The 8,067-nt window shown below is 34.7% G+C and overlaps 1 long non-coding RNA gene across 1 annotated transcript; it reads left to right on the plus strand.

Moving 5' to 3' along the window:
* Positions 1-750: 750 nt before the first annotated feature.
* On the plus strand, positions 751-3,291 carry LOC147510113 (uncharacterized). Its single transcript, XR_015216719.1, has 3 exons — positions 751-1,198; positions 1,281-1,444; positions 3,001-3,291. It is a non-coding gene; the product is annotated as an uncharacterized LOC147510113 (long non-coding RNA).
* Positions 3,292-8,067: the final 4,776 nt, after the last annotated feature.

The following is an 8,067-nucleotide window of genomic DNA, read 5'->3' on the forward strand; positions in this document are numbered from 1 at the left end:
GGAGTTGGTTCTTGATAGCATGTCAAAGATGTTTTACTGAATATTTCTGATAATTTTATTCATATAAAACAATAGGTATATATACAAGAATATAGAAGATCTCCTAGATCCACATATCTAGAAGAAGATACTACTCTTACTAAGATTACAAGATACTTGTTAATCCTAACTAAGGTAACAAATATTCCAACAATTTGGTATTAATCTAATGTTCTAGATGTTTATTAAAAAAGTCATAGAACTCATGGAGCTAAACTCACTGAGGGGAACACTAGTAAGGCTGCCTGGAGTCAGTGGGTTATCAACTGAGCAGAGTAAGGGACTTACAATTGCAGTTGAGCTAGTCGCCAATCCCTCTATTATTTTCATGGACGAACCAACCTCTGGACTCGATGCGAGAGCAGCTACTATAGTCATGAGAACAGTGAGGAACACATTGGATACAGGGAGAACTGTGGTGTGTACCACTCATTAGCCTAGCATTGACATATTTGAGGTGTTTGACGAGGTATGAGATTCTCAAGAGTTGAGCTAAACTCATTTTCTTGTCTTTTTTCCACTGTAACTTGGCTAATATTTTAGTCTTATATGCATAATTGCAGCTCTTCCTAATAAAGTGAGGAGGAGAATAAATATATGTTGGCCCACTGGGACACAATTCTTGCCATCTAATTAAGTACTTTGGGGTGAGTCCTAACCAAAATCTGATCATGTGACTTTTTCCTCTCACAAATCTGTACTAAAAACTAGATATTGCTATTTCAAGGGTATAAAAGGAGTCCCAAAGATACGAGACAAATATAACCCAACGAAATGGATGTTGGAGGTGACTACTGCAGCCCAAGAAGAGAATCTCGGAATTAGATTTGCTGAAATATAAAAGGGATCTCTTTCACTGAGTAGAGTAAAGTTTATGCTTGAGATTAACATCAATTCTTCTGGTTCTAGCTTGTCTATAAAATATATTTTCAAGATAAACAAGCTCTTGATAAAGGAACTGTGTCCCTCCTCCAAGTTCCAAGGATCTCTACTTCAGCACTCAATACTCGCAACCCATACTTACCCAGTGCATGGCTTGCTTGTGGAAACAACAGTTGTCCTACTTGCGTGATCCAGCATATATTGCAGTTCAAATATTCTTCACAATTATTGTTGCCTTAATGTTTAGGTCAATATTCTAGAAGCAAGGTTCTCAAACGTAAGTTAATCTCTAACTTACAAACTTTAAAGTCCTTCACCACAACATGTGTATACGTCTATTCTTCTTGGGAAACTTGCAGGAGGAAGCAAGTTCAGTGCAATGGGTTCCATCTTTACAACAATTCTATTTATCGGGACTCAAAATGCTTCAACTGTGCAACCAGTTGTGGTTGTGTAATAGACTGTCTTTTACAAAGAAAGAGCTGCTGGGATGTATTCTGCTTTACCATATGCGTTTGCACAAGTAAGCATTTTCTGCTGGGATGTATTCACGCCAGGTTTTTGTGGAATTTGACTAGTTTAGCTATCATGTTAACATGTAGAAACCACGACAATCTTTTTCTCTGACATGTATGTATATAATTCGACTATTTGTTATTGGTATTTCTTTCTTTTTTTTCCAATTTTTTTTTTCCAAGGAGACTCATTTTTTTCGTGGGAAAGTTGGGGTGTGTTGTAGCCCCCCCCCCCCCCTGCCAATTTTTTTCCCTCTATATCCGCCTCTCTTACACATGGCAATGACAATACAACACTACAAAATTTTGAAAGCCATTGGTGGTACTGGGTATTTGGTTTACTAGTGGGGTAGGGGTATTAATTGGATTACTTTGGTGGTGGATTGTTTGACTTAAGAATTTTATTGGTTAAAAACATAAAACCTAGCACATATGTAGTGTTCTTATTTCTATTACTATACTCGGAGTTGGGTTTGGAGTGTTTATTAATTAGTTTTAGTTCTTTTTGTGAGGATTCTGGTTACATAAGAGAATTCACTTATAATGCAGTTTATTCTATGTTCATGGATCTAAAAATATAGAATTGAGTGGTTAGATTGGAAAACCAGTTAAAAGTTATGGATGGATTGTGGGTTATTATTGCGTCATCAATATTTGAGAATTATGACTTATGAGTGTGTTTCTCAAAATTGTCAATCTGTCCATTTCACCATATTAACCTCGATAATTCTCACCTAAATGTTGCCTGAGCTATTTTATTTCTGAAAACAAAATCTAATTTATAGTTAGAGCCAAATACCATATAAATACAGGTAAGGAGAGTGTAGCTGGATTGGGGAAGACGAAAGTCTTATTTACAAATTTGAACCAATTAAAGTATACCCCTATAGGTATTTTGAGATTAAACCATATGTTATGATGTTGTTTGTTGTGTTATTTGTGTTTGTTGAGATTAAACCATATGTTATGACAGTTGTGCTATTTGTGTTTGTTGAGATTAAACCGTATGTTATGATATGATGGGAGGTTTGAAACTATTTGTGGTGAAGTTTGGGTTTATGGAGGGGGGGAGGGGGAATTTGTATAAACATGGACAATGTTGAGCATTAAAGCAGCAACAAATCTTATATACTTCTACAACATAAAATATATGCTAGCCGTGAGTTTTGAATTTTAGTTATTAAGTTTTTCTTTGTTACTAACCCCAACCATTTGTGGTGTTACACTATTTAAGCCACGTCAATATTACACTGCCTGCTGAGATCAAAATTACATGTTAGTACTTGGTATGGTTGAGTTTGTTGCTAGTGAAATAACTAGTTTGGTCTTTTATTTCTGTTCTAGTGTTTGCATGAACTTGAATTTTATTAGTGTTAGTTTTAAGAATGTACTTCCATATATTTGCTACACAACACTTTTATATTTAAATTAGCATTTGCATATATTCGTGTAATATTAGTATGAATGTCTTTAAAATTCTTTTAATGACTTGGATTCTCTGGAGCATGGACATTTTCTACATCTTTAACGTACTAATCTCTCTTTATTAAATTGTGAATTCCAGGACTACTACCTTTAGTGAGATGATACAGAAACGATGAAGTCGCTTAATACATAACTTTTACCTCACATGTTAATGTTAATTAGTTAAATGCGTAGGGAATGCATTTGTATTTGATTTAAATGGAGAAGAAATAAAATGTATCTATTTGGATCGTGTTTTACAAATGGAGTTTGGTATGTGATTCGACATATACTATGTTCTTCGCATCGTGTATATTAAGATTGGAACATATTGAAGCCTATGTATAACCTTTCATGTAGTTTCTATATGTAATAACGTCTTCTTGGTGAACATTGTTATCTTCTTTGCAAACTATTATGGTTTCTTTGTTGGATTGATTGGAAAATGGTTGGATTTGGATGAAAGTGCATTATGACAAGTTTCTCATTCTTGAAAACGCTACAAATACAAAGGAGGTTATGTCGAAATTTTGAAAGGAAATATTTGTTTTGAGATGTAGTATTCATTTAATATGAATTGTTTCGAGATACTTTTCATTTAGAGTTTATCTCATTCAATGAACTCTTTACTTTCCACTGATTATCCTCTCCTCGTAAAAATCTGAAACTGAGTTAATGAGGGAATAGGCCGAGTCATCAATGAACTTGCATTATCCTTTGTTCTTATATAAGGTGTCAGGTAGATTCACTTATTAATCCCTTAATTAATAAAAGTTTGGAGGCTCATGAAGGTGGATCCTGGCTTCTCATTGCATGCAACTTCAATATTCATAATCATCCCCAACCAAGGGGGATTGAGGATCTCCTTAGCCTAATAATAATTATTATGTGATTGTGCGGGATATATAGGTTTATCATTACAACTAGTGGTTTTTCGTTCAAATATATGATTATATTAGGATTTATACATTTATTGATTTTATTATTGCCCATATTTTAACCTATCAATTGAATCATATTAGCAATATAATTTGATCAAATTTAAGCACATTGGAAATTGTCATATGATCTATGGAAATAGAATAATGGATTGTTCGTGTGTTGTCATGCATGTGTATATAGAGGGAGAATAAAATTGATGGATTGTTTATGCAATCAAGGTTTTGTTGATTCTTATATAGCTTGAAAAGGGATGAATAATCTCAATATGGTAATGGTGAAGATAGCAACACCAGTTCGGTGTATGTAATGTGGTTTATTGCATTTGAATTAACGTTTGTGGCCATCGAACCGGGGAATCAAAATTCAAAGAAAGCATTCACGTAAAAGTCAATGTGAGGTTATACTTATTACACTTTGAGATGCCGTCATGTATTTCAATGCAAACCTAATGTTTTTGTCATGTTTAATCATCTAAAAGCCACGTAATATCATTTTCATATAGACCAAGTTGGCAAAAATGTTGAGATATGTATCGATTGTAATATGGCCATCAAGTCTCTCAACTTAGCATACCTTTGACAATCTATCTTGAAGCTATTTTTTGCCTTGCCAAACCATAATTTCTACGTAAAACTCAAGACTTCAAACAAAGTGTGAGTATGTAGGAATAGTAGCCTTTATACATTGTTTCCAAGAGTATGAGTGTTGAGTGTTGTGCCCCTCCTACATTGTTTCCAAGAGTGGTGTGGCATGGGTCAGTTTGGTTCGGTTTTGGGTTGAAACCGTTATCCGAACTGCCTTAATCAGTTTAGGTATTACATGAATCGAACCAACCCTACACCTTATGGTTAACCAACCCGCAACCAAACCAACACCTTATGGTTAAGTGATCTGCAACTAAACCAATGTATTTTACAAAACCAAAAATTGACCGGAACTAATAATTTTTTGGTTAACTATCTTTAACTGTAACCAAACCAACATTATGGAAGAATAATCAAATAGCTTGTAAGTAGATATATATATATCAACTTTTAGTAATTTTGGTAGTAATATGGTTCAGTTCGGTTATTTTCGATATATAATCTGGGCAGAGTGGGGGGTATGTGGACAAAAAGTCATTTGGTTGGTTTCTGTCTGTCTGTCCTCATTCCTCGTCTCTTCTCTTCGTCCCTCTCCTTCTCCCTCTCCACGCCCTCTCAATCTCTCCCTCTCCTCCCTCTCCCTATCCACTCTTCTGTTCACGCCCCACTGCATAGCAGTATACTAGTTCTAAAAGCCATTAACCGAACCAACCCTATCGATATTCTATTTTTTAAAACTGATTTGAACCGACCCAACTCATGCGGTTCGGTCCGTTTAAATGGTTTTGTGACACCCCCTAGTTTCCAAGGTGATTGTTGCCAACTAATTTTTTCCCGACTGGTATCTCGGTGAAAAATTTAAGAATGCCGCCCAAATTCCAGTTGCCCACTCAAAATTTAGAGACCGTCATTATGTTTCAGGGCATAGGGTACGGTTAACCTTTACTCTCTCTCTCTTGGTCGATTTCACACTCTCTCTCTCTCTTCACCTCAACTCCTTGAATGGCAATAGTCAATTTAACAGAAATGGGATCTAATCTTGACACACTAGTACAAAGGGTACTCATGAAAAAAGTTGTGTTCGTTGATGACAAGACTTCTTCTAAAGCATCATTCTGCTCTTAACAAGCTCGAACTATCAAGGTATTAATTGATTAATTTTTGTGTAATTAGTTGATTTTATTAATTAATAGAAACATTGTAGGTACTTGAACAAAGGGTGGGTGGAGAGTTTAGAACGAGAGCTTGATGCTGTAGACGGCTGCTGCTTGTGCTCGGTTTGACAAACAACAAGCTGAAGCAACACAAAGACCTGTTGAATTATATTCACTTGACTAATGATATTTATCTTATTTTTAAGAATTATTACTTCCGTCTATGTATATGTCTTGTACGATCTGATTATAGAAGATGTTCCTAGAAAAGAGGTGATATGAAAATTTTAATATCAAGTATCTAAGACATACTTTAGTAATGTTTGGAGGCAATTTTGTGGTCTCAAGAATGTCAATCTGATATTGAGTTTATACATAGTTGGAGTGGTAATTGATATGGCCATATGAAGGCGTTAGCAGTGGTTTTAAGTTTCAAAGTTCAAGTCTTACTCTCATAGCAATGTAGCATCATATCTTGTTGAATGGATATTTTTCGCTTTCTAGCTACATAAAGTAATGGCACGATTGATATTTTGTTCAGAACATGCAGCATGAGTCCATGATGTATAGGCTATCATTTATATAGAATTATAGATGATATATGCAGATGTTCTGGAATAAAATATGTTTACGCATACTTTAATCATAGTGATGGAGATGAGTTTTTTTTAGAGAGCTGGAAGCCATAGATTGTGGAAAAAAATTCTTTTGGACGATGTGCTGTAGACTTACCCATCATACGACAGAGACTGTATGGTTTTTGCCCTTTAAAGAAGGTAAGTTATTCTTCTACACCTTTTAATAAATTTTGTTTATTTCTTCCAATGAAGTTTTTAAAATTTGTTTTTGAATTGGGTTGGGGTTGGATATTTGGTAAAAGGAAAACATATTTCTTTTGGTATGCAACAAACTTGAGAAATGTAATAGATAGTACTCATGATTAGAATCCCAGGAGTCAAATGAGGGTTATGGGAGACAAGAAGCTTCGTTGAGGCCTCCCAAAGGCTTAAAATTCAAGGTGGGTGATTCAGAGATTGAAATTCAGATTTTCAAAAATCACATGTTGGGGATTGATTGTTTTTGTTCCTTTCAACTTCTGAAAGAAAAAGGTTATTGCATATTTGCATGTGTATCAAAACTCCATTTCTGACATTTGCACTTTGCACCATAAGGGTCCTTCAAATGATTGAAGAGTTGAATAACACATACACCCTCTTTGGTGGTTGTGAAACATCTATATTTGATATTATATTAGCATCTATTATGCTATACTTATGGGTCTTCGATGTAAACATAAAATTACATGCTGTCTTCTTAATTCTTCTAGTTTATTGTCCATTTTCATATTAAGAACAATGCGAAAGTACTTTCTGAATATATATTGTTCCATATCGCTATGTTCCTTTCCAGAAATTATATGATACGTGCTTTAGTGGGACTAAAGGTTTTATTTCTTGTCTTCCTTGTTGTGTATTTTTTTTGCTAGTTAAGTTGCTTTGTATATTATAGAATGGATTAAGGTAAGAGAAGATTACAAGGTTCCTAGAATGATTCCCAAGTTCAGTGTAACAATAAGTAGACTACAAGACATTTAATTTCGTAGGCATTCTGAAAAATCTTAAGTAAATAGCATTAGGGTCCTCCCACATATAGATTTGTAGGGGTTTCTCTTCATACAAAACGAACACATCTTTTTGCAATTTTGCTACTTGTTTTGTAGCAAAGTTGGTTTCTCCATGTATGTATATCATACAAAACTTTAGTTTCATCTGACATAGCTTTCACCTTGTATCAGTCTCTAGTTCCTAAGGGATCATAATTGAACTGAATGCACAGACAAAGAGTCAGACTCTACCCACACTAATACTCGCCCTTTCTCTATAGCAAGTTCAGTATTTTCTAGTATAGCCACGACCTCAGCTTGAAACTTACTAGTAACCCCCAAGCCATTGCTCCCATCGTCCCATTTTTTTGGTTTGTTGAGACCATTTTATATGATATTTTTTATTTAGAATTAAATAATTGGAAACACTATCTTTGGTTTCACCGAGACACAATTTCTTCATTCTTAGATATCCTATTTAAAAGGGAATTAGGCATCGCACACTCTATTGAATGATACTTTGACTCAATAGGGAAGATGCTTATCATCTAAAAGTTCTATAGCGTATAAGCTTTGGTATCTTCCCCCCTTTTTGTTTAGTCTTTCATATTTTTTCCAACTTGAAGTCCAATTAGTTTTTTAACAAATCTCAATTGATAATTGATAAAACGTTGATTTCTCACGTTTTGGTTTTATACTTAAGTCCGAAGTCCGAAGACCAAAGTCCAAAGTCCAAAATCCGTAAGTGCCGTTCGTTTAGTCAAGTTACCTTACTCACATGGGTAGGATAGGTCGAGTAAGGGATTGTCCAAACCTTAGAGCTCGGCAAGGTTACAACTGGATTTACAGTTTTTGGTGAGTAGAATTTTAGGTTTTTTAGTTGG

This window comes from Coptis chinensis, chromosome 3 (genome assembly GCF_015680905.1).
Source record: "Coptis chinensis isolate HL-2020 chromosome 3, ASM1568090v1, whole genome shotgun sequence".
NCBI classification, from domain to species: Eukaryota; Viridiplantae; Streptophyta; class Magnoliopsida; order Ranunculales; family Ranunculaceae; genus Coptis; species Coptis chinensis.